The 25,538-nt window shown below is 45.3% G+C and overlaps 2 non-coding genes across 2 annotated transcripts; both read right to left on the bottom strand.

Moving 5' to 3' along the window:
• Positions 1–5,399: 5,399 nt before the first annotated feature.
• On the bottom strand, positions 5,400–5,541 carry LOC146076798 (U4 spliceosomal RNA). Its single transcript, XR_014474196.1, has one exon. It is a non-coding gene; the product is annotated as a U4 spliceosomal RNA (small nuclear RNA).
• A 2,307-nt stretch (positions 5,542–7,848) lies between these two features.
• LOC146076549 (U4 spliceosomal RNA) lies at positions 7,849–7,989 on the bottom strand. The gene has a single exon (XR_014473949.1). It is a non-coding gene; the product is annotated as a U4 spliceosomal RNA (small nuclear RNA).
• Between the last annotated feature and the right edge of the window lie 17,549 nt (positions 7,990–25,538).

The raw sequence follows: 25,538 nt of genomic DNA, 5'->3' as shown, positions 1-25,538 counted from the left end.
TGAGGCACCCCAGGGTGCCTAGGCACACAGTTTGGGAACCACTGGTGTACAGTATAATGCCCGTAGTAGTATTGCGTCATACACATAATGTGCCCAGTATCAGCAGTGCCATAAATTGATATTTTATTGCCCTGTGCCAGAAAAGGAATTGGTGCCCACACACACAAAATAGGGACAAACCGCACTGTAGGCGCGCGTCAAAACGTTTGCACTGTAATGCCCCTTATACATTATGCCAGACACCATAATGCCCATTACAAAATATGCCACACAATGTAATGTTTATTGCAAATTGTACAATAATGTATAATTCCCATTATGTCACACAACGTAATTCCCATTATACCACACACCACGTAATGGCCATTACACTACACATCGTTATGCTTTTGACACATTATACCACTGTACACTGTAATGCATATTACTCAACATAAGTGTCACTTGCCACTTACCTACATGCTCGTTACCAGAAGTTACATGCACACTGAAAGGGGTTACATGCTCGTTGCCAGGGATTTCTTGCTCGATGCCAGATGTTTCTTGCTACTTGCCATGTGGGATTATGTGCTCCTTGCCAAGGGGGATTACATGCTCATTGTCAAGGGGGAGAACATGCTCGTTGCCAAGGGGGATTACATGTTCATTGCCATGGGGGATTACATGCTTATTACCTAGGGGGTTTACATGGTTGTTGTCCGGGGGGGATTAAATGCTCATTGTCTAGGGGGTTACATGCTCATTGTCCAGGGGCAGGTACCCTGCGCTACGGGGGGGGGGGGGGGCAGGTGCTGGGCCAAGAGAGGGGGAGAAATACGTGTACAAAAAGTGGGGTGACAAATTCTGTGCAGAGAGACAGAGAGGGGGGACAAATGTGCAGAAAGAGGGGGGGTCAGATGCTGGGCAGAAGGGGGGCAGATGCTGTGTAGAGAGAGAGGGGGACAGATGCAGGGTAGAGAAAAGGAGGGCAGATGCTGGGCAGAGAGAGGATGAGGGCAGATGCTGGGCACAGAGGGGGGCAGATGCTGGTCAGAGGGGGGGCAGATGCTGGGCAGAGAGTGGGACACATATGCTGGGCAGATTCTGGGTAGAGGAGGGCAGAAGTTGGGCAAAGAGGGGGGCAGAAACTGGGCAGGCAGGGTGCTAGATTGATGTATACTGTAACTCACAAATGGGGCCATTCTTCTGTTATCTGATGATCCTCAGTATTCCAAGGGTCAGGGGAGCACGTGACCCAGCCCTCCAATAAGGAGCTCTTCTAACCAGCATGTGCCCTCCACTCACAGCTCGGCACAGGCTGTTCTGACCCTGATTCTGTCATCAGGGGGAGGGGCTCGGCACCGCAGTGAGCTTAGGAGATGAAGAGACTTCTCCTGCTGCTGGTCTGGTCTCTGTTTCATCATGTAAGTCCTCCTCCGCTCTCCTGCAGGTGCCGCTGCCTGCCTTACACACACCAGCAGCACCCGGCAGCACTGATTTACCTGCTCACAGCAGAGTCCCAGAGCAGGGAGAGCAGCCCCTACACAGCCTGGTGCCTCCCTGCTTTGCAGGATCTGCTGAGCGGGTAGCGCCGGCCCTGGTCCTGCCCGTCATTCACTGCCTGCAGCATTTTGCCCTCTTGTACAATACCAATGGCCTCCTCACTCCCAATCCACTGATATGTGCGGAACCGTTAGCCGGCTGACGGCGCTGCTACCTGTCATATATTCTGACAGACGCAGGGGCAGAAGGAAGGCGGGGAGGAGAGCGCCTCTCAGGGTAGGCGCCTACCTGCTTTGCAGGCTGTGCTGAGGGGGTAGCGCTGGACCTGAGTGGAGCGACAGCAGATGACTTTGAAACACTGGACGGCACTCTGATTGGCTGAGGCCACTGAGAGAGCTCTCTCAGCCAATCAGTGGCCGCCTGAATGTGAGGCCACTGATTGGCTGAGAGAGCTCTCTCTCAGGGGCCTTAGAGGGTCATCCAGTATTTCAAAGTAATCTGCTGCCACTGCCGAGTCCCACCACCTGAAAGCTCCACCGCTCTGGTCCCCACTACACAGCCACCATGGTCCCTGCTACACAGTTACCACCCTACGCCTCTTGCAGCACCCGATGTCCATCCAGATAGCATGCAACATTGGGTGCTGCACTGGGCACCACTTGATGCGATCAGATGCGATGGGACATTGCATTGTCGCATCACATCTTATCGTATAAGTGTATAGGCACCATAACAGGGCCAATGCCCATCCCTAGCTGAAGGACCATTCAGTCCAGTCACAATGGCCCTTATTCTGGTTGGTGCGGTCGAGCCGCATATGCGGCTCCGACCGCACCAGACGAATCCCCGCCTACAAGACGGATCGGCACGGCCGTCCGTACACGGACGGCTGCCGATCCGCATGAAAATGGCGGGGCGTACGCCTCCACCATGTTGGGAGCTGCCCCCTGCATTCGATGGTCGATGACCATCGAAGGCAGGGCCGCACGCTCCCCCCGCTCACGCAAGCTTCGAGCACACGGACAATCGTCCGTGTAAAAGCTTGTATTGGGGCGGGCAGCTGACATCCGGCGATGTCAGCTTTCCGCCCCCATCACTGGCGTCATAGCCTCATTACCATGCATACGCCCCGCGTTTGCATGGGAACGCCCATGAAACGCTGGGCGTATACATAGGGTAATGAGGCTATTAAGCCCCTCACACCCCTATACGCCCCCTTTGCGGCGTCTAAATTTTTTACACGGCGAATTCCCCTGCACATGCGCAGAGTGACCTCTGCGCATGTGCAGAGTGTAAACATCGGCGGTACGGCCGCACGCGGGCCGTACCGCTCAGATCAAAATAAGGGCCAATATTATTTTCACTCCCAACAAATTAATCTAGGGGCAGGTTACCTGTTTTACCCAGGAGCCTACTAGTAGCTCAGTCTGTGATAATGCAATCTCCGATATAATACCAGAGGACATTTAACATTGGCTGTAAAAACTTTATTATTATACACATTAATCAGTTTTAGAATCAATGTGAAGCAGCAATAGCATTATAGATCCTTAATCCTCAATCATTCGAATAGTTATCTTTATTAACCCTTTGAGTGGCAAGTAAATTTGTCCAAATAGGTGTGAAAATTGCCAAGAATTTTTTTTTTATTCATCATGATGACCTGCAATGTTTACCTTATATGGGAAATAAAATCTTTTTTACACAACATTTTTTATTTGAACTTATATAACAAATGTGAGAGACGCTTTTTAGCAGATAATTTGCACATCTCTCACAGAGATGTTGGCACTCAAAGGGTTTAATAACTAGCATTAGCATCCTATAGATTGTAAGCTTGCAAGCAGGGCCCTCATACCTTTGACTTTCTGTAAATACCCAGTTTATTGTATCACTGTATATAAGATGTGTTTTTTATTTATTACTTCTCTCTAGGGATGGCCATTGACCATCGATGATGATGGTTTATGGCCAATGTTGAATACTTTTGCCATTGATGGGGGAGAACCCGATGGTTTCACCCTGACACCCATGAAGCCCCACCCACGTGTTTTGATTGGCCCTCAGGGCAATCACTCAAACGTAATAGAGGACCATCGTTATATAAGACTATTGATGGTCACCCATTGAATAGTTTTCCGCCATCGATGGCAAAGGCACCGATGGCCATCCCTACGTCTCTCCCTGATGTCACATCAACATAATACATACCTCCGTTTCTTTCTAGGTCACTAAGCTATACAGCAGTGAAAACTCCACTCCAAATTCCTCCAGTGTTTGCATGATGACGGAACAAACAGAGAGACAAAAATTCTAAACAAAATACCTTTTGCTTCTCCATAGTTCATAAATAGTATGGATGGTCCATCGATGATTCATAATCATTGATGGTTTACGGACGATTTAAAATAGTTTTGCTATTGATGGGGAACAATCACATTGTTCCCCTCAACCAATAGCAAAGCATAATAAAATCGGATATTTTTTTATTCATTTTCCTGAAGGACACATGTGAAGCCCCGCCCCAAGTTCTGATTGTGGGCGGGACTTCCAGTCAAAGAATATTGTTGACCATCAATAGATAAAACCATCGATGGTCATCCATTATATAGTATGCTACCATCGATTGTAGTATGTACTATCACCATCGACGGCAACCATCATCAATAGCAATCACAACAATGACCATCCCTAATAGATAGTCCCTAGAATATAAGGTGAGTACACACGGGTGCAATTTCATGTAAAATCGCTGGCAATATGGTCGCTGAGCGACCATATTGCCAGTGATTTGGAGCGCATATTGCCAGTGATTTGGAGCGCGCTCCCGTGTGCACTGCCTAATGGTCGCTGGTCGCCTAATGGTCGCTGCACGGACATCCTCTCCCTCCTCAAAATGAGGCGATTCCTGGCAAACCACACAGCGTCCTTAAAACAGTTTATAAGGCGCCAGGCTTCCTGGGTTGCCCCAACAGTGTGTGTGCCGGGGAACAGTCCGTAAAGCACCGAATGGTACGATAGGTGGCTCCTGGGCACACAGTCCTTAAACTCAGTCTCTAGGGCATCCAGCAGCAACTGTGCATAGGTGCAGTCCCAGAAGAGGTGCATAGATGTTTTCTCGCGAACGAGGCACCAGGGACAATGTCTGTACCTACACAAGTTTCGGGAGTGCATGAATGACCGGTGAGGCAAACCCCCCTGGATGGCCATCCATGACAAGTCTTTATGTCTATTACTCAGTCTCTTGGATGCCACGTACTCCCAGACAAACTTAACAGTTGCCGCCGGGAGCCCTGGGATCGGTTCCATAGTGTCTTTGGCTCTGATGAGCTTGTGGACAGTTTTTGGCTTCCACAAGTCGGGTTTCAATCCCTCCAGTTGGTGTTCCCTCACAAACTTGGACACGTCCAGGTAAAACCACGGAGTGGTCCAGTTGTAAGGGATGGAGCTATATATGGATGCTAGCAATATATCCCCAGCAATCATATTACCCCGTGTGTACACAGCATTATTTTCCACAAAAAAACTATGTTTAAACACAACCCTTAAGGTGCCCACACACTAGAACGATTTTTGGGCCGATTGGCCGATATATCGTCAGATGTTTGCCGATAATCGTTCGAAAATCGGCCGATTTTTGACCGATGCGCGCTCCCGTGGATCTTTAGCTGAATCTTCTGATCTTACATGCTGCACAAAAGATCAGAAGATTTAACATAAGATCCATAGGAACGCACACGGGATCTTAAGAAAAATCTTTGGTAAAGATGTGCGCTTGCCTGAAATCTTTTGTCCAGGACGGAAAAAAGATTTCAAGGCTAATTTATGCGCACATTTTATGATCGCAGATCTTTATAGTGTGTGGGCACCTTTACAGTTTTGTTATCTGTAGATCTATTATTCAACACATTATTCAGTCTCCAGAGAGACTGTCAAAAATTGCCTATGCTGACTATATTTCAAGTCATCATGGCGGGGTATTGGGAAAAGTTTTCAAAAAGCAATAATCACGCCTCAGATTTTTGATTGAAAAGGCAAATCTTTATTGTACATAAAGAAAGCAAAAAACAGACAGTAACATTCAGACATATATACTGTGTCGCAGCACAGCCAAAACACAGCACACATGCAAAACTGTATAGTACATTTCATGAAATACAGTATAAGAAATCAAATACCATAAGACATGCTATGCACTATGCATTCTAACCTTAAACAATCATTGACTATGGATAAGACTATGGGTGGAGGGGAGGGGGATGAGGGAGGGGGAGTCACGTTGCCCGAAGCTTTATTGACCAGACAGACACATATAAGGGGAGGGCAATAAATAGACAGGACATCAATAAAACAACAGACATCGTGAAATGGGGGAGTGGGGCCACGTCACAGTTCTTATCACTCAGTTCAATGGGGAGAGGGCCAGAAGAAGGGGGGGGTTAGTCCTCTTCTTCCTCAGGGCTATCCCGGATGGAGTAGTCTCTGAGCAGGCTGTGGATCAGCCTGCGGCAGTCCTGCACGGACATCCTCTCCCTCCTCATAATGAGGCGATTCCTGGCAAACCACACAGCGTCCTTAAAACAGTTTATAAGGCGCCAGGCCTCCTGGGTCGCCCCAACAGTGTGTGTGCCGGGGAACAGTCCATAAAGCACCGAATGGTACGATAGGTGGCTCCTGGGCACACAGTCCTTAAACTCAGTCTCTAAGGCATCCAGCAGCAACTGTGCATAGGTGCAGTCCCAGAAGAGGTGCATAGATGTTTCCTCGCGAACGAGGCACCAGGGACAATGTCTGTACCTACACAAGTTTCGGGAGTGCATGAATGACCGGAGAGGCAATCCCCCCTGGATGGCCATCCATGACAAGTCTTTATGTCTATTACTCAGTCTCTTGGATGCCACGCACTCCCAGACAAACTTAACAGTTGCCGCCGGGAGCCCTGGTATCGATTCCATAGTGTCTCTGGCTCTGATGAGCTTGTGGACAGTTTTTGGCTTCCACAAGTCGGGTTTCAATCCCTCCAGTTGGTGTTCCCTCACAAACTTGGACACATCCAGGTAGAACCACGGAGTTGTCCAGTTGTAAGGGATGGAGCTGTCCCACTTGTCCCATTTAAGGGTCCTCCACAAAGGCAGGAGGAAGAAGCGGGACATGGAGTTCCCTGCAGAGCCGGCACAATTTTCAATCAAAGTTCTGCGGATGCAAGTACATACAAAGAAGGCTCTCAGCATAGTTGGAATGTCTGGAATGCCTTTGCCACCTTTGAGGGGATCCTTGTACATAATGCTCCGCTTCACTCTGTCCATTTTGGAGCCCCAGATGAAGTGGAAAGTGGCCCGGGTAATGGCCTTGCAGACCGCAGTGGGCGGCGGCCAGGCCTGGGCTGTGTACTGCAGGACGGGAAGAATCTCGTTCCGCAGCACAAGGGCTTTCCCTTCGATGGAAAGGTCTCTGAGGCTCCACAGTCCAATTTTCTGTCTCACTGTTGCAAGTTTCTCATCCCAGCACTTCCGGGCGGCTCCATCATCACCGAACCAGACCCCCAGAATTTTGATGAGGTCCGGTTTGACGGTAAATGGGAAAGGAGCCGAGGATGACAGGTGCCACTTTCCGAAGAGCATGGCCTCTGACTTCCCGCAGTTGACTTTTGCCCCCGAAGCACGGCCGAAGTCCTCACAGGTCTGGACGAGTGCTGCCACCGAGCGATGATCCGCGCAGAAGACAGTGACGTCGTCCATGTACAGCGAGCACTTGGCCACTGGGTGGTCTGGACCTGGTGCGGTGATCCCTCTAATCTCTGGATTCTTCCCATCATTGTATACTGCACATAAAAATACACTTTACATTTAATACATAACTTAGTTTATTTCTAGGTCACAAAGCTAAACAGTAGTAAAAACTCCATCCAAATAACTCCAGCAGTGTTTGCGTGATGCCAGAACAAACAGATATACAAAAAGTCTAAAAAATAATTTTTTTGCTCCATAGTTTATATATATTAGGGATGTCCATCGATGTGTCAAACTTATCAATGGTTTATGGTCAATGCAGAATAGTTTTGACATTGAAGAGATGGCACAGCATAATCAAATAGTTTTTTCAATTTTCCGAAAGTTCCAGGACACCCATGAAGCCCTGCTCCCAGATTTTGATTGGCCTATGGTCTAGTCAGTCAAATAAAAATGGTTAAAACCGTTGATGGTCATCAATGACATATAGTATGTTAGCATCAATGGCAATCACAATGATGGCCAACAGTAATAAATAGTTTCTAGAATGATAGTTCTCAAATAAAAAATCTATGTACAAACACAACCCTTACAGTTTTGTTCTCTATGTAGATCTATTATTCAACACATTTTTCAGTCTCCAGGGAGACTGTCAAAAATTGCCTATGCTGACTATATTTCAAGTCATCATGGCGGGGTATTGGGAAAAGTTTTCAAAAAGCAATAATCACGCCTCAGATTAACCTCATTGGCTATGATACTGCCACTGCGCAAAGCTAACTGGACTCTAGTAAAGCAAGGATCACCTTACACAAAATGCTGGCTAAGGCTATGGAGACACATAGTCATTAGTTCCTGAGGAGCAGAGGATTATGGGAGTGGATTTGCATTTTCTTTCATGGCAATTACCACCTCATGCCATTAATGAAGTGATTGAGACAAAGAAGCCCAGCAGGAGCATTTTATCCGAATTCAGAGATAGCACAATGGCACTGAACTAAACTTGGCCACTGAGAGGGAGGAGCTGGGAGGACACGTGTACAACTTTTTTTTATAGTTTGAACAAATAAAAACTTTTGTGCATTTCTAGAAGCCATCAAAACGAATACATTTAAAAAAATATACAGTATATTGAATTCATGCATGAAGGGTTAATTCATTTACAATGCAAGTAGAAGAGCAGGAGACCACATCCCAAAAATAGAAAAAAAAGTGGCCATAGGGGACCACTCTTGTTGCCCGTTTCCAGATGTACCGATCTTAGGAATGACCCATATTAGTGTTTGTAAAACCAGGAGAACATCTGGTCCCCATTGTAGTCCCAAAAACATTAAATAAAAAGTGTTGTCAAACAAAAACTAATGTCATTAAATTAAATCTATAGATTGAAGAATAAACTTTTGCAGATCCCTCAACATTCCCATGTCCATACATCTAAAAAAAATCCTTTCCTCCTTTAACCCCTTCCTGACAGAGCCAGTTTTTGCGTTCCTGACAGAGCCCTTTTTTTCAAATCTGACATGTATCACTTAAGTGGGGATAACTTTTTTTTGCTTTTACTTATCCCAGTGATTTTGAGATTGTTTTTTCGTGACACATTGTACTTCAAATTAGTGGTAAATTTGGGTCGATACAGTCTGTGTTTTTTTGTGAAAAATACCAAAATGTCGTGAAAAAATGGAAAATTTTGCAATTTGCAAAATGTTAAATTTTCTGCTTGTGAGACAAATAATCATACCACTCAAAATAGTTAATAACTAACATAGACCATATGTCTACTTTATGTTTCCATCATTATTTCAACTTCCTTTTAATTTTTTGGACACTAGGAGGCTTACAATATGAATAGCAAATTCTCAAATTTTCAAGAAAATTTCAAACACTGATTTTTTTAGGGACCAGTTCAGTTCTGATGTGACTTTGAGGGACTTGTATGTGAGACACCCCCATAAATGATACCATTTCAAAAACTGCACCCCTCACAGTATTCAAAACAGCATTTTGGAAGTTTGTTAACCCTTTAGGTGTTTCACAGGAATTAAAAAAAAAGTGTAGGTGAAATTTCAAAATTTCCTTTTTTTTGCAGATTTGCAATTTTAATACATTTTTCTAAGGAACACAGTACATTTTACTAGAGAAATGTGACTAAAAATTGATTCCCCCAATTCTTTTGTTTTCATAAATATCCTATATGTGGCCCTAGTGTGCACGTTGACCAAACCACAGGCTTCATAATAGAAGGAGCACCTACTTGATTTTGGAGCCTCCTTTTTATGAGATTATTTTTTAGGCACCATGTAGGTTTCTAGGCACCATAAGATGGTAAAATTTAGGAACCCCCCCACAAGTGACCCCATTTTGCAAACTACACCCCTCAGGGAATTCATCTAGGGGTATAGTGTACATTTCAAACCCCCAGGGGTTTCACCAATTGTGGTACAACTGGGCAGTGAAAATGAAAAATTAAATTTTTTACACAAAAATGCAGTTCTGGCTCAAAATTTTTCATTTTCAGAAGGTATGAAGGAGAAAAAGCACCCCAAAATCTGTGCCCCAATTTCTCCCGAGTACGGCAATGCCTCACATGTGACCAAAAAATACCATTTGGGTGCATGGCAGGACTCAGAAAGGAAGGAGTGATTTTTGGATTTTGCAGCTCAGATTCTGGTGGAATGTTGGTGGGTGCTATGTTGCATTAGCAAGACCCCCCAAGCACCAATACAGTGGAACCCCCCCACAAGTGACCCCATTTTGCAAACTACACCCCTCAGGGAATTCATCTAGGGGTATAGTGTACATTTCAAACCCCCAGGGGTTTCACCAATTTTGATACAACTGGGCAGTGAAAATGAAAAATTACATTTTTTTACACAAAAATGCAGTTCTGGCTCAAAATTTTTCATTTTCATAAGGTATGAAGGAGAAAAAGCACCCCAAAATCTGTGCCCCAATTTCTCCCGAGTATGGCAATGCCTCATATGTGACCAAAAAATACCAGTTGGGTGCATGGCAGGACTCAGAAGGGAAGGAGTGATTTTTGGTGGTGGAATGTTGGTGGGTGCTATGTCGCATTAGCAAGACCCCCAAAGCACCAATACAGTGGAACCCCCCCACAAGTGACCCCATTTTGCAAACTACACCCCTCAGGGAATTCATCTAGGGGTATAGTGTACATTTCAAACCCCCAGGGGTTTCACCAATTTTGATACAACTGGGCAGTGAAAATGAAAAATTAAATTTTTTTTTACACAAAAATGCAGTTCTGGCTCAAAATTTTTCATTTTCAGAAGGTATGAAGGAGAAAAAGCACCCCAAAATCTGTGCCCCAAATTCTCCCGAGTACGGCAATGCCTCACATGTGACCAAAAAATACCATTTGGGTGCATGGCAGGACTCAGAAGGGAAGGAGTGATTTTTGGATTTTGCAGCTCAGATTCTGGTGGAATTTTGTGACCCCATTTTGCAAACTACACCCCTCAGGGAATTCATCTAGGGGTATAGTGTACATTTCAAACCCCCAGGGGTTTCACCAATTTTGATACAACTGGGCTGTGCAAATGCAAAATTACATTTTTTACACAAAAATGCAGTTCTGGCTCAAAATTTTTCATTTTCACAAGGAATGAAGGAGACAAAGCACCCCAAAATCTGTGCCCCAATTTCTCCCGAGTACGGCAATGCCTCACATGTGACCAACAAATACCATTTGGGTGCATGGCAGGACTCAGAAAGGAAGGAGTGATTTTTGGATTTTGCAGCTCAGATTCTGGTGGAATGTTGGTGGGTGCTATGTTGCATTAGCAAGACCCCCCAAGCACCAATACAGTGGAACCCCCCCACAAGTGACCCCATTTTGCAAACTACACCCCTCAGGGAATTCATCTAGGGGTATAGTGTACATTTCAAACCCCCAGGGGTTTCACCAATTTTGATACAACTGGGCAGTGAAAATGAAAAATTAAATTTTTTTACACAAAAATGCAGTTCTGGCTCAAAATTTTTCATTTTCATAAGGTATGAAGGAGAAAAAGCACCCCAAAATCTGTGCCCCAATTTCTCCTGAGTATGGCAATGCCTCATATGTGACCAAAAAATACCAGCTGGGTGCATGGCAGGACTCAGAAGGGAAGGAGTGATTTTTGGTGGTGGAATGTTGGTGGGTGCTATGTCGCATTAGCAAGACCCCAAAGCACCAATACAGTGGAACCCCCCACAAGTGACCCCATTTTGCAAACTACACCCCTCAGGGAATTCATCTAGGGGTATAGTGTACATTTCAAACCCCCAGGGGTTTCACCAATTTTGATACAACTGGGCAGTGGAAATGAAAAATTACATTTTTTTACACAAAAATGCAGTTCTGGCTCAAAATTTTTCATTTTCATAAGGTATGAAGGAGAAAAAGCACCCCAAAATCTGTGCCCCAATTTCTCCCGAGTACGGCAATGCCTCACATGTGACCAAAAATTACCATTTGGGTGCATGGCAGGACTCAGAAGGGAAGGAGTGATTTTTGGATTTTGCAGCTCAGATTCTGGTGGAATTTTGGTGGGTGCTATGTCGCATTAGCAAGACCCCCCAAGCACCAATACAGTGGAACCCCCCCACAAGTGACCCCATTTTGCAAACTACACCCCTCAGGGAATTCATCTAGGGGTATAGTGTACATTTCAAACCCCCAGGGGTTTCACCAATTTTGATACAACTGGGCAGTGAAAATGAAAAATTACATTTTTTTACACAAAAATGCAGTTCTGGCTCAAAATTTTTCATTTTCATAAGGTATGAAGGAGAAAAAGCACCCCAAAATCTGTGCCCCAATTTCTCCTGAGTACGGCAATGCCTCAAACTACACCCCTCAGGGAATTCATCTAGGGGTATAGTGTACATTTCAAACCCCCAGGGGTTTCACCAATTTTGATACAACTGGGCAGTGAAAATGAAAAATTACATTTTTTTACACAAAAATGCAGTTCTGGCTCAAAATTTTTCATTTTCATAAGGTATGAAGGAGAAAAAGCACCCCAAAATCTGTGCCCCAATTTCTCCCGAGTATGGCAATGCCTCATATGTGACCAAAAAATACCAGTTGGGTGCATGGCAGGACTCAGAAGGGAAGGAGTGATTTTTGGTGGTGGAATGTTGGTGGGTGCTATGTCGCATTAGCAAGACCCCCAAAGCACCAATACAGTGGAACCCCCCACAAGTGACCCCATTTTGCAAACTACACCCCTCAGGGAATTCATCTAGGGGTATAGTGTACATTTCAAACCCCCAGGGGTTTCACCAATTTTGATACAACTGGGCTGTGCAAATGCAAAATTACATTTTTTACACAAAAATGCAGTTCTGGCTCAAAATTTTTCATTTTCACAAGGAATGAAGGAGACAAAGCACCCCAAAATCTGTGCCCCAATTTCTCCCGAGTACGGCAATGCCTCACATGTGACCAAAAAATACCATTTGGGTGCATGGCAGGACTCAGAAAGGAAGGAGTGATTTTTGGATTTTGCAGCTCAGATTCTGGTGGAATGTTGGTGGGTGCTATGTTGCATTAGCAAGACCCCCCAAGCACCAATACAGTGGAACCCCCCCACAAGTGACCCCATTTTGCAAACTACACCCCTCAGGGAATTCATCTAGGGGTATAGTGTACATTTCAAACCCCCAGGGGTTTCACCAATTTTGATACAACTGGGCAGTGGAAATGAAAAATTACATTTTTTTACACAAAAATGCAGTTCTGGCTCAAAATTATTCATTTTCAGAAGGTATGAAGGAGAAAAAGCACCCCAAAATCTGTGCCCCAATTTCTCCCGAGTACGGCAATGCCTCACATGTGACCAAAAATTACCATTTGGGTGCATGGCAGGACTCAGAAGAGAAGGAGTGATTTTTGGATTTTGCAGCTCAGATTCTGGTGGAATTTTGGTGGGTGCTATGTCGCATTAGCAAGCCCCCCCCAAGCACCAATACAGTGGAACCCCCCCACAAGTGACCCCATTTTGCAAACTACACCCCTCAGGGAATTCATCTAGGGGTATAGTGTACATTTCAAACCCCCAGGGGTTTCACCAATTTTGATACAACTGGGCTGTGCAAATGCAAAATTACATTTTTTACACAAAAATGCAGTTCTGGCTCAATTTTTCATTTTCACAAGGAATGAAGGAGACAAAGCACCCCAAAATCTGTGCCCCAATTTCTCCCGAGTATGGCAATGCCTCATATGTGACCAAAAAATACCAGCTGGGTGCATGGCAGGACTCAGAAGGGAAGGAGTGATTTTTGGTGGTGGAATGTTGGTGGGTGCTATGTCGAATTAGCAAGACCCCAAAGCACCAATACAGTGGAACCCCCCCACAAGTGACCCCATTTTGCAAACTACACCCCTCAGGGAATTCATCTAGGGGTATAGTGTACATTTCAAACCCCCAGGGGTTTCACCAATTTTGATACAACTGGGCTGTGCAAATGCAAAATTACATTTTTTACACAAAAATGCAGTTCTGGCTCAAAATTTTTCATTTTCACAAGGAATGAAGGAGACAAAGCACCCCAAAATCTGTGCCCCAATTTCTCCCGAGTACGGCAATGCCTCACATGTGACCAAAAAATACCATTTGGGTGCATGGCAGGACTCAGAAAGGAAGGAGTGATTTTTGGATTTTGCAGCTCAGATTCTGGTGGAATGTTGGTGGGTGCTATGTTGCATTAGCAAGACCCCCCAAGCACCAATACAGTGGAACCCCCCCACAAGTGACCCCATTTTGCAAACTACACCCCTCAGGGAATTCATCTAGGGGTATAGTGTACATTTCAAACCCCCAGGGGTTTCACCAATTTTGATACAACTGGGCAGTGAAAATGAAAAATTACATTTTTTTACACAAAAATGCAGTTCTGGCTCAAAATTTTTCATTTTCATAAGGTATGAAGGAGAAAAAGCACCCCAAAATCTGTGCCCCAATTTCTCCCGAGTATGGCAATGCCTCATATGTGACCAAAAAATACCAGCTGGGTGCATGGCAGGACTCAGAAGGGAAGGAGTGATTTTTGGTGGTGGAATGTTGGTGGGTGCTATGTCGCATTAGCAAGACCCCAAAGCACCAATACAGTGGAACCCCCCCACAAGTGACCCCATTTTGCAAACTACACCCCTCAGGGAATTCATCTAGGGGTATAGTGTACATTTCAAACCCCCAGGGGTTTCACCAATTTTGATACAACTGGGCAGTGGAAATGAAAAATTACATTTTTTTACACAAAAATGCAGTTCTGGCTCAAAATTATTCATTTTCAGAAGGTATGAAGGAGAAAAAGCACCCCAAAATCTGTGCCCCAATTTCTCCCGAGTACGGCAATGCCTCACATGTGACCAAAAATTACCATTTGGGTGCATGGCAGGACTCAGAAGGGAAGGAGTGATTTTTGGATTTTGCAGCTCAGATTCTGGTGGAATTTTGGTGGGTGCTATGTCGCATTAGCAAGCCCCCCCCAAGCACCAATACAGTGGAACCCCCCCACAAGTGACCCCATTTTGCAAACTACACCCCTCAGGGAATTCATCTAGGGGTATAGTGTACATTTCAAACCCCCAGGGGTTTCACCAATTTTGATACAACTGGGCTGTGCAAATGCAAAATTACATTTTTTACACAAAAATGCAGTTCTGGCTCAATTTTTCATTTTCACAAGGAATGAAGGAGACAAAGCACCCCAAAATCTGTGCCCCAATTTCTCCCGAGTATGGCAATGCCTCATATGTGACCAAAAAATACCAGCTGGGTGCATGGCAGGACTCAGAAGGGAAGGAGTGATTTTTGGTGGTGGAATGTTGGTGGGTGCTATGTCGAATTAGCAAGACCCCAAAGCACCAATACAGTGGAACCCCCCCACAAGTGACCCCATTTTGCAAACTACACCCCTCAGGGAATTCATCTAGGGGTATAGTGTACATTTCAAACCCCCAGGGGTTTCACCAATTTTGATACAACTGGGCTGTGCAAATGCAAAATTACATTTTTTACACAAAAATGCAGTTCTGGCTCAAAATTTTTCATTTTCACAAGGAATGAAGGAGACAAAGCACCCCAAAATCTGTGCCCCAATTTCTCCCGAGTACGGCAATGCCTCACATGTGACCAAAAAATACCATTTGGGTGCATGGCAGGACTCAGAAAGGAAGGAGTGATTTTTGGATTTTGCAGCTCAGATTCTGGTGGAATGTTGGTGGGTGCTATGTTGCATTAGCAAGACCCCCCAAGCACCAATACAGTGGAACCCCCCCACAAGTGACCCCATTTTGCAAGCTACACCCCTCAGGGAATTCATCTAGGGGTATAGTGTACATTTCAAACCCCCAGGGGTTTCACCAATTTTGATACAACTGGGCAGTGAAAATGAAAAATTACATTTTTTTACACAAAAATGCAGTTCTGGCTCAAAATTTTTCATTTTCATAAGGTATGAAGGAGAAAAAGCACCCCAAAATCTGTGCCCCAATTTCTCCCGAGTATGGCAATGCCTCATATGTGACCAAAAAATACCAGCTGGGTGCATGGCAGGACTCAGAAGGGAAGGAGTGATTTTTGGTGGTGGAATGTTGGTGGGTGCTATGTCGCATTAGCAAGACCCCAAAGCACCAATACAGTGGAACCCCCCCACAAGTGACCCCATTTTGCAAACTACACCCCTCAGGGAATTCATCTAGGGGTATAGTGTACATTTCAAACCCCCAGGGGTTTCACCAATTTTGATACAACTGGGCAGTGGAAATGAAAAATTACATTTTTTTACACAAAAATGCAGTTCTGGCTCAAAATTATTCATTTTCAGAAGGTATGAAGGAGAAAAAGCACCCCAAAATCTGTGCCCCAATTTCTCCCGAGTACGGCAATGCCTCACATGTGACCAAAAATTACCATTTGGGTGCATGGCAGGACTCAGAAGGGAAGGAGTGATTTTTGGATTTTGCAGCTCAGATTCTGGTGGAATTTTGGTGGGTGCTATGTCGCATTAGCAAGCCCCCCCCAAGCACCAATACAGTGGAACCCCCCCACAAGTGACCCCATTTTGCAAACTACACCCCTCAGGGAATTCATCTAGGGGTATAGTGTACATTTCAAACCCCCAGGGGTTTCACCAATTTTGATACAACTGGGCTGTGCAAATGCAAAATTACATTTTTTACACAAAAATGCAGTTCTGGCTCAATTTTTCATTTTCACAAGGAATGAAGGAGACAAAGCACCCCAAAATCTGTGCCCCAATTTCTCCCGAGTACGGAAATGCCTCACATGTGACCAAAAAATACCATTTGGGTGCATGGCAGGACTCAGAAGGGAAGGAGTGATTTTTGGTGGTGGAATGTTGGTGGGTGCTATGTTGCATTAGCAAGACCCCCAAAGCACCAATACAGTGGAACCCCCCCACAAGTGACCCCATTTTGCAAACTACACCCCTCAGGGAATTCATCTAGGGGTATAGTGTACATTTCAAACCCCAGGGGTTTCACCAATTTTGATACAACTGGGCAGTGAAAATGAAAAATTAAATTTTTTTTACACAAAAATGCAGTTCTGGCTCAAAATTTTTCATTTTCATAAGGTATAAAGGAGAAAAAGCACCCCAAAATCTGTGCCCCAATTTCTCCCGAGTATGGCAATGCCTCATGTGTGACCAAAAAGGGTCAGGACTCAGAAGGGAAGGAGTGATATTTGGATTTTGCAGCACAAATTCTGGTGGAATGTTGGTGGGTGCTATGTCGCATTAGCAAGACCCCCAAAGCACCAATACAGTGGAACCCTCCCACAAGTGACCCCATTTTGCAAACTACACCCCTCAGGGAATTCATCTAGGGGTATAGTGTACATTTCAAACCCCCAGGGGTTTCACCAATTTTGATACAACTGGGCAGTGAAAATGAAAAATTAAATTTTTTTACACAAAAATGCAGATCTGGCTCAAAATTTTTCATTCTAAGAAGGTATGAAGGAGAAAAAGCACCCCAAAATCTGTGCCCCAATTTCTCCCGAGTACGGCAATGCCTCATGTGTGACCAAAAAGTGGCAGGACTCAGAAGGGAAGGAGTGATATTTGGATTTTGCAGCACAAATTCTGGTGAAATGTTGGTGGGTGCTATGTCGCATTAGCAAGACCCCCAAAGCACCAATACAGTGGAACCCCCCCACAAGTGACCCCATTTTGCAAACTACACCCCTCAGGGAATTCATCTAGGGGTATAGTGTACATTTCAAACCCCCAGGGGTTTCACCAATTTTGATACAACTGGGCAGTGAAAATGAAAAATTACATTTTTTTACACAAAAATGCAGTTCTGGCTCAAAATTTTTCATTTTCAGAAGGTATGAAGGAGAAAAAGCACCCCAAAATCTGTGCCCCAATTTCTCCCGAGTACGGCAATGCCTCACATGTGACCAAAAAATACCAGTTGGGTGCATGGCAGGACTCAGAAGGGAAGGAGTGATTTTTGGATTTTGCGGCTCAGATTCTGGTGGAATGAATGGTGGGTGCTATGTGGCATTAGCAAGACCCCCGAAGCACGGTGAAATGATGAACCTAAAAATCCATAGATGTGTGGTATATTTTAAAACACTCCTTTATACATAGGCCGGGTTTGTCGGGGCAAGTGTCACACTGGAAAATAGTTTGCTTTCTTATTCCCTTTTTATAGCAAACTTTGCACCTTTTTTGTGTCCTGCCCTTTTTTCCAGTTTAGGGGATTTCATCAGGAAAATGCTGCCCTGGTACAATACGGGGGCCAGTACTAGAAGTACTGGGGCCCTCTGCCTGCTGGTTCCCAAATACTAGGCCCTTTATGACTTCCTCTTGAAAGTGCATAAATGTCCCCCTCTGGCCGGTAGAACGGAATAGCACGTAAGCGTTATACAGTGCCATCTGGATGATATACACGGCCAGCTTCTTGTACCAGATTTTTGTTTTCCGCAGGGCACTGTACGGCTTCAGTACCTGATCTGAAAGATCCACTCCGCCCATGTACCTATTGTAATCCAGGATACAATTAGGTTTCGAGGTGTGGGTACTGGTACCTCGTACAGGGACGGAGGTGGTACTGTCTCCGTGAATTGTTGTCAGTATAAGGACATCCCTCTTGTCCTTATATTTGACCAACAACATATTTTCGGTGCATATTCCCCTGCTTTCACCCCTTCTCATTACTTGGGCAATGTGCGTTTTTGGGAGGCCTCTTTGGTTCTTGCGCACAGTATCGCAAGCTGCTGTACCTCTTGAACCAAGGGCCTTAAACAGGGGGATGCTGGTGTAAAAGTTATCCACATAGAGGTGATAACCTTTATCCAGGAAGGGGTGCACTAAATCCCAGACAATTTTTCCACTAACACCTACGAGGGAGGGGGGGCATTCTGGCGGTTCAATTCTTGAATCCTTCCCTTCATATACCCTAAACCTGTGGGTGTACCCTGAGGTGCTTTCACACAGCTTATACATTTTTATGCCATACCTTGCCCTCTTACTGGGAAGGTACTGGCGGAATTTAACCCTTCCTTTAAAATGTATAAGGGACTCGTCTATGCAAATGAATTTATCTGGGATGTACATCTCTTCAAATTTGGCACTGAAATGATCAATGACCGGCCTGACTTTGAATAGCCGGTCAAAGGTGGGATCATCTTTGGGTGGGCACTGTGCATTATCGTTGTAATGCAAAAATTTAAGGATCGTCTCAAATCGAGCCCGGGGCATGGCCATACGGTAAAATGGGGTGCTGTACAGAACATCTGTACTCCAATATTGCCTAATTTCTGGCTTTTTTACTATGCCCATATGAAACACCAGACCCCAAAACGTCATCATCTCTACTGCATCTACAGGGGTCCACCTAGCAAATGATGACGTGGGGTTTTGAGCAATAAACTGCTGGGCATATAAATTAGTTTGGTCCACCATTAAATTTATAAAATCATCAGAGAAAAATAATTTGAAAAAGTCAATTTCTCTGAGACCTGTGGAATCAAATTGGATTCCTGGCATGGCCAAAAACTCAGGAACCTGGGGCTCAAAATTGTCTGGTGGTGGGGTCCATACGAGATCAATTATTGGGGGGGGGTCTCAGCTGCTCTACGGGGGCGTCTTTGAGGGGGTCCCTCATCACTAGAGGAGGAAGAGGAGCTTAAGACGAAGCCTTCAAATTCCCCGCTTGCATCACTGGCTGTGTCAGAGTCAGAGGCAAGCATGGCATATGCCTCCTCCGCTGAATACATTCTTCTGGATGACTGGGATGACATTTGGGATGACATTTGGGATGCCATTTTTATTTTTGTGTTACTGGTAGTGAAATGTTTTAACACGTGTATAGTGTAGGGGGGGGGGGGGGTACAAACTTTATTTCAACCCGGGGGGTATGTAGTGTGTAGTGTGTATGTAGTGCAGAAAAAAAAAATACTTTATACAAAACAAAAAAAATTGAAGGGGTTAAAAAAAAAAAAAATTGAAGGGGTTAAAGAAAAAAAAAATTGAAGGGGTTAAAAAAAAAAAAAAAAAGGTCCTGCGCCAAAAATTGAGCACAGATGTTGGTCAGTTACGTCCGTCACTGAACAGCGCTCAAAGGCAACAGGAATTTGACCAAAAAAAAAAAAAAAAGATCAACCCTGTGCCGAAAAAGCTGATCAGTGATGTACGTCACTGATCAGCGCACAGTGGCCACAGGACACCCACAAAATCACAGTGTGTGTAAAAAAAAAATTAAAAAAAGACCCCACAGCAGCCTCAAAAAAAAAAAAAGGTGATCAGTGATGCGACACTGATTACCAGTGAGGGGCAGCAGGTGCACAACCTTTGGTGCAACTGACAGTGCAACTGGCAGCAACTGGCAGGTATATATAAAAAAAAAAACCTCTGCACCCCCAAAAAGTTGCTGATCACCTCAGATATAGTGATCAGCACAAAAGGCGGGGGCAGCAGACACAAAATTTAGCACTCTCTGGCCCTTATTCTGATCTCGGCGGTACGGCCCGCGTGCGGCCGTACCGCCGATGTTTTCACTCTGCACATGCGCAGAGGTCACTCTGCGCATGTGCAGGGGAAATCGCCGCACAAAAAATGTATACGCGGCAAAGGGGGCGTATAGGGGCGTGAGGGGCTTGAGGGGCTTAATAGCCTCATTACCCTATGCATACGCCCAGCGTTTCATGGGCGTTCCCATGCAAACGCGGGGCGTATGCATGGTAATGAGGCTATGACGCCAGTGATGGGGGCGGAAAGCTGACATCGCCGGATGTCAGCTCTCCACCCCCATACAAGCTTTCACACGGACGATTGTCCGTGTGGTCTAAGCTTGCGGGAGCTGGTGGAGGGTGCGGCCCTGCCTTCGATGGTCGCCGACCATCGAATGCAGGGGGCAGCTCCCACCATGGTGGAGGCGTACGCCCCACCATTTTCATGCGGATCGCCAGCCGTCCGCGTACGGACGGCCGTGGCGATCCGTATTGTAGGCGGGGATTGGTTTGTGCGGCCGGAGCAACGTATGCGGCTCCGGCCGCACAGATCAGAATAAGGGCCTCTATCACTCTCTGTCACTATCTCTCTCTATCTCTCTATCTCTCACTATCTATCACTCTATGACACTGCAGCAGCAGCACTGACAGTTATATATATGAAAAATAACCCCTGCACCCCCAAAAAGTTGCTGGTGGTGCACAAAATGGGGCAGCAGACACAAAATATAGCAGTCTCTATCACTCTCTGTCACTATCTCTCTCTATCTCTCTATCTCTCTATCTCTCACTATCTATCACTCTATAACACTGCAGCAGCAGCACTGACAGGTATATATATATATATAAAAAAAACCCTGCGCCCCCAAAAAGTTGCTGATCAGTTAATTTATACTGATCAGCACAAAAGGGGGGGCAGCAGTCAGTTATATAAAAAATATATAGCACAATCTGTCACTATCTCTCTATCTCTCTCTATCTCTCTCTCTCTATCTCTCTATCTATAACTATATCACACTGCAGCAGCACAAAATATAGCACTCTCTGACACTATCTCTCTCTATCTCTCTCTCTCTATCTAACGCTATTACACTGCAGCAGCACAAGTTCACAACACAGGAAGTCACAAGTAGTAACAGGATCCAGGAAGCATCCAGCACACTACAAGCAGTAATGAAGCAGTGATCAGGTAAGTATTTTGCTCGGTTCAGGTCAGTATACTGCGGCAGCTAGGCACGGTGACCGCACTGCACGCAATTCCAGACCGGAATGGCGTCTGCAGTGCAGTCACCGTTAGTTTAAATCTCCCTCCTTGGCTGTGATTGGTCCGTCGGTCCGACGAACCAATCACGGCCTTTGGGGGCGGGCGGGGTGAGGTGGGGTGACACCAGTGTCACCCTTACACCCCGCGGTGATTGGTGCTGTACTTTACAGCACCAATCACCTCCGATCGCGTGTCACCGGCGAACGTTATTCGCCGGTGACACAGAAAACGCTGTAATTGGCTGTTCACACTGAACAGCCAATCACAGCGATCGCCGACGGGGGGGCGGCATCGCAGCCCCCCCTGGGCATGCAGGGACATGTCTGCTGTCAGGGACAGCAGACATGTTGAAACTGTCACCGCGTCTATAGACGCGGTGACAGTTACAAGCCATGACGTACATTTACGCCATGTGTTGGGAAGTACTTCCCGACCATGACGTAAATGTACGTCAAATGTCGGGAAGGGGTTAAATATCTTTAAACAGGAGTATCCCCATAAACAGCAGAATTCATACAATAAAGCTGTGTGAAATCAGACAAAAAATACTGATTTTTTTTTTTGAACGTAAACTGTTTTTATTGAAGCTGTAGACAACATCATTGATCATAACATTCAATCCACAAGTTGAAATCGGTAATATGTCTACATTACAATTTTTTTTTTAAAATTCAATAATTTTTATTGAAGATTTTTTTTTGCACAGACAACAGTAACACCCCAAACATAGAAAAAGATAGCCAGTAAAGCAGTGAAGTCAGAGCTGTACAATTAGTGCATCAGGATATCTCAGGGGCACATACACGTAATAAAGCAGTAAGGGTTAATGTATCACCTGCAAGATACAGATAACAGCACAGTTTAAAAGCTGTAGTCCACCAGTACCCGAAGGCGCCAATCGGGCACAGATACACACAGCATATGTCCTAACTAAGGCATACAATAAAGCAAAAAATATGAAGCAGAGCGCTTTGTTTCCTCCCATTATGTATATAATGTCTACAGTGCTCTTGAGGTCCCTGCAGTGCCCGTACTGACTAAGACTAAACTAGGATAGCATATATCTAGCCACGTAAAGAAGAAGGATATAGAAACAATAAAAACAAACTAACCCCCAAAAGCAACCCACCCGAAAAAGACCCCTCACCCTGTATACCTACACCCAACTTGAGGTATACCTGGAGCCCTAAACCTTATCCCTCCCCACTAACTATAAATCCTACCTTCTACTACCTACCCCCCCCCCCCCCCCCCCATATGAACAGGATATTTGTCGGATGAAAACTCAGGGCAATGGAAAAAGGATCTTAAGCTAGGATATATGGAGGCCAGCACACCTACAGGAGATATGCACAGTTTGCATAGAATATTCAAGTGTATACTATACATATATTTTCTGTGACAACAAGAAAATACAGACAGGTTATGAATAAGACAGTATAATGCTGAGAAAATAGCAAATTAGGACAAGAGATAAAGTGGGCATTCCAGAGTTTTATAGTACAGGATCTAGTCCGGCCAGTTTTCAGTGCCATGAATGGGCCGCGGTATAGTAGAAGACCCATATCTCATCCCTTGGGGACTCGCAGGAGTACAGCCAGGGTAGTCAGATAACGAAGTGAAGACTTGTAGAGTTGTCAATAGAGGAGAAGTGGGAGATATTTGGCAAGACATAGCCATAGCAATGCGGATGTGTATGGGGTACCAGGTACTTTCAGAGCCAGCAGGATTCATCCTCGGAAATGCCTCCAGGGCATGAACAAGTATAGGCGTCATAGGGGTTGCAGACGCGGGATATTGATGCAGAATTTTTCCAGCCACAAAAGGGTATTCGTCCGAGACATAAGAAATAGAAGGGGTTAACTTCCGGACATCATCAAGCCTGCCAGCAAGTCTATCAGCCGAGGCAGATATAGCCTGAAGAATTTGTTGCAGGCGTGCTTCCATACTTGCGCCAGCAGTGCACACCTCCAGACTACCCGACAGGCGATGAGTAGGCAGGCTGCTGTAAAGGAGGCTTAATAGGCTGAAGTATGGTGGTGGCTAGCACACCACCTAACCTTTAGGGATATTGGTAGCAGCAGGATATCTGGCTGTAGCGTCCCCTAAGCAAAACCAAGTGGTGTGTAATAGGTATAGAGCTGACCCCGCAGGCTCCAGAAAGCAGACACCATATGTAGCCGCTGTACCCAGCACAAGATCAGGTCTGTATAGTTACCCCAGTCCAGGAGACAAGCAGGCAGGGCAGCGCCGTTCCCTCCGTGCGGCTGAGCACCCTGTCTCAGTGAGATCAGCTGTCACTCTCTCCGCTACACCCCGGAGTACTTCCAGACGCCCCCTCCCGCCGAGCCCCCCGACCAAAGGCAAAAGCACAGCCAAATGTCGGAGATCGCTGACTGGGGACTCCTCCGTTTAGCCAAGGCAGCCGGGGAATCCAAAATGGCGCTCGCTGCTGGAGAGGATGCACGAGGCACAGCAGGCCAGGCCAGTCCACCAGCACTCCCCGAACGAGCCAGAAGAGATGCAGACAACTCAGGAGACACAGGAGCGGTTCTGACGAAAGCTGAGGTGCATAAAGATCATCAGCAGGTCCCGGGGTAGGATTTACAAGCAGGATTTCTACATAGCTCACGTTCCCCGCACCCGCTCTCAGTGTCTACATTACAATTTAATCAATATAAAATATACTAGAGGGGAGAAAGAAAGGAAAGAGAGAAAGGAAGTAAAGAAAAGGAAAAGTAAGGTGTAAGGGTTATGTGGACATATATGACCTATAAGTGGGTGTAAGTTTGAAATTATGACATAGTCGATATGTCTCTGGTGGGATAATGGACTGGCCTGTGGAATAGGAGATCAGATCTTCCATATCCAAGAAGTAGTCAATTTTCTTTATCCATTGTTTCATCGAGGGAGGTGTGGAAGACTTCCATAAGGTTGGGATGATGGCTTTGGCCGCATTATTAAAATGTCTAAGTAGTGAGTGTTTGTAAGTGCATGTCTCTATTTGAATAAGGTTTAGTAACCAAAATCCTGGGTCTTTGGGCACAATATCCCCCAGTATTAGTTCTGAGCACCTAAATACCTCAGTCCAAAAAGCAGAAATGTGGTGTCACTCCCACCAGATGTGTACAAAAGTGCCCGTTGCCGACTTACATTTCCAACAGAGGTTGGACACTGTAGGAAACATTTTATTGAGAATATATGGGGGTTCTATACCATCTATATAAGATTTTCTAGAGGTTTTCTTATGTGTGTAGGCATAGAGAACTGCACTGTGTATTACGAAAAATTGTATCCCAGTTTGTTTGTATAGCTAGTGCTTTCATGTCTTTCTCCCAGGTGGTTGTAAAAGAGGGTGTTTTAGCAGCAAAGTTGTCCATAATGATCGCGTATACTTGGGAGACAGTATGAGTAGGGGTCTGGGGTGAGATGCACATCTTCTCGAAGGGAGTGACGTACCTGGAGATACTTCCAAAAGTCTGAATTTGGTATGCTTCAGAGTGACTGAACATCAGAGAATGTCCGCACCTCACCGGCACTCACCAGCTGGCCCAGTCCAAAGATTCCACATTCTGCCCATCGGTCAAAAGCTAGTCTATCGAGCCCAGGGGTAAATTCTGGGTTATAAAGGAAGGGAGTAAGAGAGGAAATTCTAGAGGTTATGTGAGTATTATCTCGGAGCCTATCCCATCTTTTAAGTGTAGGGGTGATCGTTGGGTGGGAAATTTTCGGCAATGAGGGTAACCAAGGTGTAACTTCTATATATTCTTGGAAGCATGCTTCCTCCAGAAGGACCCATTGTTTTTCACTCTTGGCCCGTGTCCAATCTATTATTCTATGTAAAAGTATTGCATCGTAGTACTTTGGGATATGTGGGAGTTGTTGGCCTCCTTGGTGTTTTCTCATGAATAAGATATCATGTTTAAAGCGTGGGGTAGAGCGATCCCAGACAAAGGCTTTGATTAGATTTTGGATTGAGCGGAACCAAGTAGATGGGATGTGTATTGGCAATGTTTGCAAGAAAAATAGAATTCTTGGTAGAGCATTCATTTTAATGACATTTATTCT

This window comes from Crinia signifera, chromosome 4, assembly GCF_055691185.1.
Source record: "Crinia signifera chromosome 4, ASM5569118v1, whole genome shotgun sequence".
In the NCBI taxonomy this organism is placed as follows: Eukaryota; Metazoa; Chordata; class Amphibia; order Anura; family Myobatrachidae; genus Crinia; species Crinia signifera.
This window is presented reverse-complemented; position numbering and strand designations above follow the sequence as displayed.